The 10483-nt window shown below is 40.7% G+C and overlaps 1 long non-coding RNA gene across 1 annotated transcript in view; it reads left to right on the forward strand.

Moving 5' to 3' along the window:
• LOC103143595 (uncharacterized) overlaps positions 1-10483 on the forward strand; it is a 37316-nt gene that overhangs the window by 3703 nt on the left and 23130 nt on the right. The window contains exon 2 of the long non-coding RNA XR_476813.2: positions 7555-7600. This is a non-coding gene — a long non-coding RNA (uncharacterized LOC103143595). The remainder of the gene's footprint in view (positions 1-7554; positions 7601-10483) is intronic.

Here is a 10483-nt window from a genome sequence, read left to right on the forward strand (position 1 = left end):
GGGCCTTCATGTTGGCATTGGCATGAAGACCAATCTAAGCCCGGCTCGGCCTTTACACCGACCCACACCCAGGTGGTACTAACCTAGGTCACTATCCAAACCCAGGTTTTGCCAACACTGGGCATTATTGTAAATTCATTCCTTTACTCCAGGGGTGCTCAAAGTCGGTCCTCGAGGCCCGAATTTGAGCACCCCTGCTTTACACAAATTTAGGAAATCAAAACAGACGAAGGCAAATAAAATTCCTGACTCCAAAATCAATGGAGAAAACAAGATCAATTTCAGAGTTAAAATCCCCAAAATAAACATTAAAACTGTCCAGAAACAACTAATCAGAACCAAAAGGCAAACGTTTGGTTCTGATTGGTTTCTGATGCGTTGAATATATCTCAGCACATTCAACACATTAGACTACTAATGTACTGCAGCTATGCAATTGGCAGAAATACAACCTAACCTTATATCATCATTGCTTATTTATAAAATGATTTAGAAAACAAAATCCTATACAGGCTTGTCAAATCTATTTCGACCCATATTAGAACTTTGCATTGATTTCCCTTCATTTTAGTAGCTGCGATTTTCCCTAACCCTAACCAATACTAGTCTATTCCTAATTAACTAAAACTTAATTCGCACTTTACCTCTAAATGTTACCCCTGATCCAAAGCAATGAATCCATCATATTAGGACCAGGTCTTGGTCCTATTATGATGGACATAATATCACACTGTACATATAATGGTGCGTTCGCACCAAACACATTTTGAGCATCAGGCATGTCTGGTTTACATTCAAACTCTATGTGGAGGCGTGTCAAGGGCTGATGCGGCGTTTGGAGCGTCTAGCGCAGCGTTGAACGCTTCACATAGACTTTGAATATAAACCAGAGTCGCCTGACGCTCAAAACGTGTTTGGTGTGAATGCACCATTAGAATGTTCAGTTCCTATGGTAACAATTACATCAGTGATGACATCACTCTTTGATGCATCAAATGAATCTCTCTCTTGAGTGTAGCACACATACTGTTTTTTCAGACCTGTTCCTGTTTCAGACTTATAAGTTATAAGTTATGAATCTTCTCTAGGAGCTGTTTAAATTATTTGAAGGCACAGAATCAGCCCAGTACAGGTTCACATTCTCAGGTGAGAGAGACTCACCATAGTATGAAGAAATTTTTCAGTACTGGAATTACACCGAACATAAATTAGTTTAATCAAAGCATGTCATGAATATGTGTGGATGCCATGTACTCCATCTTAAGTCCAGAGCATGGTAGTTTTTTTTTATTGCTTTTGCCACCACTAGATGGTATGCATATAAGATATAATATAACTACACCGCACAGGGGTTAAGCACAATCCACATATGGAGGCCTTAGTCCTCGGCGCAGCTGTCGCAGGTTCGATTCCTGGCCTTGGTGACCTTTGCTGCATGTTTTCCCCCTTCTCTCATTACCCACTTTCCTGTCAATTAACTATCAAATAAAGGCCACTAGAGCCAATAAAATCTTTGAAAATAAATAAACAGCACTATTCAGATATGCAATGAGTTTATATTAGTTGTTCAAATTATCTAATCAGCTGTTGATTTGGCACTATAGTTATTACCACTGCTGACTTCTATATGGTAAATATAGCTGAAGTGTTTTTCTTGTAAGTTTGGGTAAACCCAGATTTTCTGCCCTTTTCCTTTACCTACTCTTGTCAAATTGACAAAGATAAGAAGAAATCGGCAACTATATTGTAAGACAGATGTTTGCTCATCTGCTTAGTTCAAGAAAAACCTGAGATAAAACAGCTATTTGTCCACATATATATACTTTATTTTCCGCAGTGGTTAAAAGGTTTAAATCTACAGGAAAAATAAGGCTACCACTCAGAGTGAAGGATAAGGATATATATATAAAAAAAGTACAGCGTTTTCCGCACTATAAGGCGCACCTAAAAACCTTCAATTTCCTCAAAAGCAGACAGTGCGTCTTGTAATCCGGTGCGCCTTATATATGGACCAATATTGAGCCACAACAGGTCTAGCAACTACGGTAAGCAGCCGCCGACTTCATTTTCGCCCGTAGAAGAAGCGCGCGGTGCATGCTGGGATAGTTGTCAGAACGCTGGTTTGTTAATAAAGTTTGACTGACCTATGTAGCTATCAACCGTCTATAATCAGGTCATCTGCAGGTCATTTAGCACCACAACATTCTCCACGAACATGCTGTGCGCTAACTGAGAACGGTGACCATCGTCCGGCCACGCCCCGGCCCAGTCGCGGAAGGCTCTCCTCGCAGACCGGAGTCGGACTGTTTTGTTGACATTCTTTATGTCAACAAAGTGGCTTCAGACATTCATCCGGGGTGCTTCGGGGGCGCTTCGACTAGGGCTACCAAGGGACCAGCCCTTATACATTTAAAGTCGGGGGGTTGGGGGAGGACAGACAGAGACTGCGGCGGCAGCGTGTGGTTGGTCTGTGTTACCTAGAAAGCAGTTGGGCACAATATCGCAACACCAACACCGTGAGTGAAACAATGACTGGATCGGATTATAAAGTGCGCCTTATAATCTGGTGCGCACTTATTTATAGTGTGGAAAATAGTAAATTTGGAGGTTTGTTGATGAACCTTTAAGCAGGATGGAAAAACCAGCAGTAAGAAACATAACCATGATCAAAAAGGGCAACACGAAGAGCACAGCAGTTTCTCTTCAATTTTAAAAGAGCTTACATAAGAGAGGACCAGGGCCTCTGGATGATAACGGTCAAAGACCTCTCTGTATGACTCCAACCCTGTAAAATCTGTTGGAAGAAATTTTATTTGTTTACAGCAGGGGTCCCCAAACTTTTTCCTGTGAGGGCCACATAACTTTTCCCTTCTCTGGTGGTTTGGACTGGGATTGAATTGTTATTCTGCAGCTCTGCTATGACACCTAGTGGCTTCATGGGTTGCATCAAAAACCATCTACAAAACTATTCATACTTTATTGTGACACAATTATTGGTTCCTGCTGTTTATGCTGTAAACCAGTGGTCCCCAAACTACGGTTTGTAGCAGAAAAAGCACAATCAAATAACCCTCTCTGGGTTCTTCACAGAAAAAAATCCAGGAAGTAACACTATTTATTAAATAAATACCATATTTTCTGGACTAGAAGCCGCAGATATCTGCCTCTCCAGGTTTTCCACAGCGATGCAGCAGCAGCAGCAGAGGGGGGCGGACACCCAAAATTTGAGTCATAACAGGTAAATTGAATATCACATTTATTACGGTTGAAAAAGAAAAGTTGCCAAGTTTAGATTTAAGTGAACTGATTAGGTTGTTTCCGAATGGTAACTGTAACAGTAAAAGTGTTGATCCTTCGTGTCTGCTACTAGCATGTGCTAAATGAAAATGGGTGCTTCCTTCTTCTTCTTCTTCTTCTTCTTCTTCTTCTTCTTCTTCTTCAGATTTCAACGGCAGCTTGCATCCATTAATGTATCTACTGGATCCTAATATCTATACCTCAAATTCTCATAATGATCCCAGTATTATTTAAAAAAATGAAAAATCTTCTTTTCCCCTCAATGCTATTTAACTGATCAACAACATTCTCAAATTTCAATTCCCTATTAAAACCTAATTCCATTTTAATGGGTGCTTTCTTCTTTTATTTCCAATTTTGACTTACAATGATTCACTTCCTGCTAAAAAGCCCCCTTGTGGTTGAAGAAAAATCCACATATAAGCCACATGGTTCAAAGCTTAGGAAAAAAGTAGCGGCTTATAGTCCGGAAAATACGGTAGACTATATGAAAAAAAAATCTAAATGCTCTCTGGTATTGTTCAGGGGACCGGACCAAATGTAGAGGCGGGCCGTAGTTTGGGGACCACTGGTTTACAGCATAAACAGCAGGAACCAATAATTGTGTCACAATAAAGTATGAATAGTTTTGTAGATGGTTTTTGATGCAACCCATGAAGCCACTAGGTGTCATAGCAGAGCTGCAGAATAACAATTCAATCCCAGTCCAAACCATTTAAACAGATCTCCATGAATCAGAAAAACCAAGCTCTTTTCTTTCTTAGTCAAATGTTTCTGACCTGTTAGGTTTCTCATGCCCTGGTGAGATTCCTGCACATTCAGGTGTAGATTTATGACCATCTGCACAAATGTGTGTGTACGTTATTGTGTGGCCGTACTAGTGCTGTGTGTATGTTACATTTAGTGATATTCTCTGAAAGTGGTGAGGAAGTGATTTTAAATGCAGAAATAGCAACAGGAAGACATTTTTCGATTGTTTTTGGCCCTACTTCTGGTTTCAGTCTTTGGCCTTGGTCGGAGCTCTCTGCTGATAAGATTCGAGGAGTGTAGTCGTCTCGGGTTGCGTTCAGCAGCTGCCTTTCCTTTGTGTAGTTTATGACTTCCAAAAGGGCCGTACCTTTCATTTACTTCCCAGAAGACCTTAAATGAGGAAGGAACAAGCTAATATCTGTGAGAATCCTCTTGGATTCTGTTGGGCATGTGAACTTGAGCTTGTGTTTATACAAATAAGTGACACGGCACACCAATGGCAGTATTTGTTTGTTCGTTCAGTTTCTTTATAACTGCCTTTTGACCCCGGGTTTTGGGAACGTTTAAGCACGAGGTTTCCCCTGGGAAACCCCTGGGACTGAGATGGCAAGAGAAACATTTCCTCTTATCATCAGTCTCAGGGGAAAGCTGATGGGACCTCAAAGGCAGTCCGTGACAGCAAAAAAGTCAGGGAGCAGTCGGTTTTTTCTTTGCCATTTTCAGGGCGGAGAGCAGTGCTTTATGTATTAATCCGGGATTGCAGCTTCACTACTAGAGGTCTGTGCTTTCTTCCTTAGTCCATGACCTCAGCACTGCCAGAGAAGTAAATGGCTGCTCCTTAATGAGGCTTAATTGTGGGTGAAATGCCACTTCGCATGCATTACATCGCACTGCCTAATTAAGCTTCATAATTGCCTTTTTTCGGGTTTACCACTTAAACATTTCACCACCTGTAGGCAGCTGCAGTAAATGAGCCAGCATTCCTGTCTTCCTCCAGAACATTTAAAAGGTCACAGGTCCTACAGTGACACACACATGACCTCCTAGGGGCGTTGTCTCACAACATCTCATTTATCAGCTCTCACTACCTGTTTAAGCTGCTTTTCTAAACTGCTGCCATAAAAATTTCATGAGTTTGTCATAATTTGGTGGTTTGCGATGTTTTTTTCCCTCGTTGTTTAAGGTTTTATTTGGTTTTTGATGGTTCTGGTTTACTACTCTAGTGGTTTAGGGTAAGCTTTGTTTTATTCTCAATCACTTAGCACATGTGCGCCATAACTTTGCTAGCTATAACATATGGAGAGTTTTCTCTGGTTCCTTGTCAGATCTTCGTCATTGTGTCCAGTGCTCTTATTTTCTTATTTGCTTTGCTGTTGCCAATTAAGCAACACACTAATGCTTGGCAGGTCAAATAAAAGCTGGATTAGTGCGTTACTAATTGTTTCCTCATGCTAATTCTTTTATTGGGTGCTTAGTCAGACTCTACTTTGACACCCTGTTTCTACAGCTTGGGGCGACAGTGGTTGGAGTTTGTCCTGTAACTGGTGGGTTGCCGGTTCAAACCCCGCTTCGTCTGCCTCAGTTGTGTCCTTGGGCAAGACGCTTGACCCACCTTGCCTGCTGTTGGTGGTCAGAGGACCCAGAGGTGCTGGAGCATGGCAGCCTCGCTTCTGTCAGACTGTGGCTGCAGCGTAGTAGCTAGCAACCATCAGTGTGAATGTGTGCGTGAATGACTGGTAAAGAGCTTTGGGGTCTTCTAAACTTGATAATGCGCTATGAAAGTACAGGCCTGGTGGAACTGCATGTTTGCTGAGCTCATTATAGGAGCTACTTCTTAGTGAAACCCTGGTTAACATGTTAAAGAGGTAAGAGAGGAGCAATGTTGTGATGACTTCCTGAAGGTGGAGTTTCAAAATGAACAGGAGTCTTGAAAGAGACAAAAGGCAAATTTATCTCTTTAAAGACAAAGAGACAAATTTGTCTTTAAAGAGACAAATTTTAATTTGTCTTTAAAGAGACATCTTGTTGTGATGGTCTCATCACAACAAGATGGGACCATTAACTGTACAAAAGGCAAAAACCATCACATTCACACTGATGGTTGCTAGCTACTACGCTGCAGCCACAGTCTGACAGAAGGTGTTAATTTAGGAAGCAACATTTATTTTTTATATTTGATATATAGTATTCTTATAACAACTGAAAGTAAGATAGTTACTTGATTGTGCTGTAAAATCCCTTATTGTATTGGAAAATACAATAAGTAAGCATGCATTCAGGAATAGATCTTCGTAGTGTTTGATTAAAGTGTGATGAATCAGGGGCACATCTAAGAGCTGCAGTTCTAGCAAGAGTTGCAGAGTCCTGGTCTAGATGACCCCACCAAGCAGAGGAAAACATACGACTGACCAGCGTGCTAATCTGCAGGAAGTCTGCAGGACCTCAGCTTGCTGCAGACAGGGGACCTGCGGCCTTGGCCGGAAAAAGTGCTAAGTGGTGTCTGAGAGGAACTGTAAGTGCTGCAAAAAAAGAAAGCTGTTCTGCACTAGAACAGAAAACAAACCATTTGGCCAAGGGCTTCTGTTTTTGTTGCTTTCATGGCTTCATTCGTTGACCGCGTGTCCTTCAGCATGATTCACAACAAGATGGGACCATTAACTGTACAAAAGGCAAAAACCATCTTGGATCTGGGTTTTTTTGTTTGTGTTTTTGCCTCTGAAGTCGGACTGAGGGCAGACTGGACGCTTCACTGACTCCATGTCTCATATTAAGGGGCATTGTGAAAGGTTACCATTTTTTACCTGTGTAGTTTAGAAGATACTTCAGAAAAACATCCCTTGCATTTGTTTTCATTTTATGCCATTGGTTCAGTTTTGCTAGCTTTCAAGACAATCTCTATTTACATAGAATATATAAACTTTTAATCAGATTATACATTCCTTCTTTTTATAGTTGTTTATTTTAGCTAAATGTAGGAATAATAAGTGACATTTTGTGTTTTCTGTTTTTTCCCCTCTTGCTTTGCAGATTGATTTGTGTTTTAGTTCACGTCCCTCTGTGTTCACTGGTTGGCTCTCTCGTCTTTCTCAAAGCTGTTCCAAATCCCCCTGATTAATCTCACCTGGAGGGAACTAATATCATTCAGCACCCTTGTGTTGGTATAAACTCTGTTTTATTTGCTGATTCTTCCATTATCATTTTCTGTCTTCCTCATGCTCTTTCTGTGAGTTTGTTTTCATCCAGCTTTCTATGTTAATTCAGAACTATTGACTTCAGATTGATCCAACAGAGCATGACACAAGCTGAAATAAATCAACTTAGTAACGCTCTAATTTATTGAGTATAACTCCATACATGTGTACTTTAGGTATGCTTGTTTTTAAATGCATGCATAATGAGTCATCCATTATTTATATTTCTAAAGCTAATTTATCTTAAAAGTAAGTTTTCTAAAAAAAAATGACTATCTCACACCTGTGACTGTCTTTACATCTGTCCTTTTTGCAGTACCCACGTCAGACTGTAGGGAGGAATCTAGACGCGTCCTGGACCTGTAAGTTTATTACTCCACTCACATCCGTACACACCCCTTACTCCCAATTTAGATTTCTTTATTTTAACATCCATGTTCATAAACTTGGTGGAAAACATAAAGCATCATTTGGAAAAAATAGCAGAGGCAGAGAGAGGCCATTTCTACTCAGCAGAAATCAAACTAATCTTCGCCATCTACCCAGCCATCTTTTTGCGTACACCGATTAGAAAAGAAGCTAAGAACTGTTGCAACAGATAAGATGGAGGGATTAAATTCAAGGAATATGTGTCTGCAAGTCTAGTTCTCCTTTCTCCCATAGAGGATCATTATTTGAATCAACAATTTTTATCACGCTTCATTTTTCCTGCATGTTCAGACTGTTATTCATCAAGTCTCAGGATGAGCCAGGAAGGAGAGAGTTTAAGAGAGGGGGCAGATTATGTTGAGGGTAAATGAATCAGTGTTACTTTCCAGAAACGTAAGTGACATCAATGTGTGCATGTGTGACTGTGTGAGCGCAGACGGGGGCTCAGAAGGTGGGTGGTCTGTCTGCTCTGCAACGCTGCAAGCAGACAGAGACATGAAGCTGAAAAAGTCCTCTCCGCTGGCTGCAGACGTTATCCAGCTGGAGTCGCACCAAGCCACCGGTAATATGTTTCCCCAGACCGGGAGCCGAATGGAGCAGAGGGCATCTAATGAACCAGAAATCTCTGCTCCCTTCCTCAATTTGAAAAGCTACTAAATCTTCACTTCGGTCTGCGTGCGGCTCAAATGGGCAGGAAAGAAGCGGCTTCATGGGCCATTTATTGTTCCTTCTTCAGACCTAATATATCTGCATCCTTACCGTTTAATTTCAAACACCACATCCCGCGACTTGTCGACATGGTGATTTATGTGCTTCAAAATCAGATAAATAAGCAGTCGACACCTCGTCAGAGCTGGTCTGTCTTGGTTATTCAGATAGCGTGTTGGCTTTCAAGGAAGAGGAAACTTTCAAAGCTGGAAACTACAAGCGATGTACACCGGTTATTTTTTTTTTCTTTCTGACGCAACACATAATTAGCTGTGTTATTTAGTTGGTAGTCAAATCCTAAAATAATCCACCAGCTGTGAAAGTCAGCTTAGTGTGTCTATTGTTCAGCTGCTCCTTTTTGCATTTCTGTGTTTTGTGTGTCTCTCCTTCCTGATAGCGTTGTTACATTTAGCTCTGTGTGTCCACACTGATGTTCTGCATATCATTTTAAATCCATGCAAAACCAAAGATTATCAAAATAGAGGGACAGATATAACAAATAAAAATCTACAATAAACTGATTTCAACCCCTGAGTAGTACCCGTGTTGGTGAAGCTTTTTACTTCACTTGGAATATTTAGTCATTTTGAGGTTACATCAATCCGAAATAAAAGTTGATTGTTGGAGTTTCTTGACATGTACTCATTGTTATGCTATCATCATAGTTTGGAGAGAGTCTGCAAATTACCTAATTGTATGAAAGTCCAAGTCAGGGGAACTGACTGACAGCTGAACTGTTGGACTTATTGTATGTTTAATGAAAAGACACCAACACTAAGATATCCATCCATCCATCCATTTTCCTTCACCCTTGTCCCTCAGTGGGGTTGGGAGGGGTGCTGGTGCCTATCTCCAGCTCACGTTCCGGGCGAGAGGCGGGGTACACTAAGATATGATGTTTGCAAAATTATGATTTGGAAATGCTTTTCTATAAATAGATGATGGATGAATTTATTTGTTGTTCTAACAGCCTGATTTCACCCAAAACGTTTCCTACAAGAAAGATGAAGCGAGATTTAATTTTTCAGCATCACAGTCCAAGCATCACAAAACGTTATGTTCTGTGAAGTCCAAGCCAAAGTTCAGAACTAAATCTGCCTGAAAATCTCTACAGTGGACAAAAGAAGACCCCACAATCTGATGGATCCGAAACAGTGCAGCAAGCTTGAGGGGCCATGTTGGGATGTGTTGGGGGAGACTGGGAGAAGATGAAACAGATCATTACGTCAAACCAACTATGCTTTGGTTACTAACTTGTATTTCTGCATATATTTCAGGATATTGTCCATTCCTTCAATCAAACAAGTATAACTGTTTTAATAATAATATATTATTAATAATGTAGCATGTCCAAAAAAAGTTGTCATGACTCGACATTCTCCTGCCAAAAGGCTCAACTCACCCAAATCTACCATTTTGACTTTATTTGCTAAAGTGCTTTAATGATAGGTTTCTGACCAAGTGTTGCAGCTCATATATTAAAACAGATTTTAAAATATTAGTAATGACCTTAAACATAATTCTTATGAAACATATGGTAGACTAAATTCACTTTCACTGATAAGTTTTTTTTTGTTTGTTTTTTTTTTTACACAAAAATCTACCCACTTTACTCTTGTGGTTCTTACCTTCACAACTTCACAGACTCCATGAAATGAGGCCTTCCTCCTAACTATTTGGTTGCATGATGAATATGACTGTTTCCTAGCAGCAGGGGGTGACTCAACTCACCCTCTGGCTCAGATTACCCCAGAGAAAGGAAGCAGGAATGCTTAAAGCAGTGATTCTTAACCTTTTTTGAGGTACCGAACCCACCAGTTTCATGTGCGCATTCACTGAACCCTTCTGTAGTGATAAATAAAATATGATCCCCCCCACCCCAAATTCAAGACATGGGGTGCCCCAACTAGACTCTAGTTGGGGCACCCCATGATCACAAAGTCTTCTTAAAAGGTAGAGTCTCTGAGAACAGTTCTTCAAAATATAGTCAGTGTTTTCAGCAAAGTTGAGCTGACTGTCCAGGAACGACCCAAATTTGCCACAGTTTCAACAGGTTGGCCATCGAGAGAAACTGGAACCACTTTAAGGTCTTGTTTAGATCATTTAAT

The sequence above is a fragment of the Poecilia formosa genome, unplaced genomic scaffold (assembly GCF_000485575.1).
Source record: "Poecilia formosa unplaced genomic scaffold, Poecilia_formosa-5.1.2 Scaffold113, whole genome shotgun sequence".
NCBI classification, from domain to species: Eukaryota; Metazoa; Chordata; class Actinopteri; order Cyprinodontiformes; family Poeciliidae; genus Poecilia; species Poecilia formosa.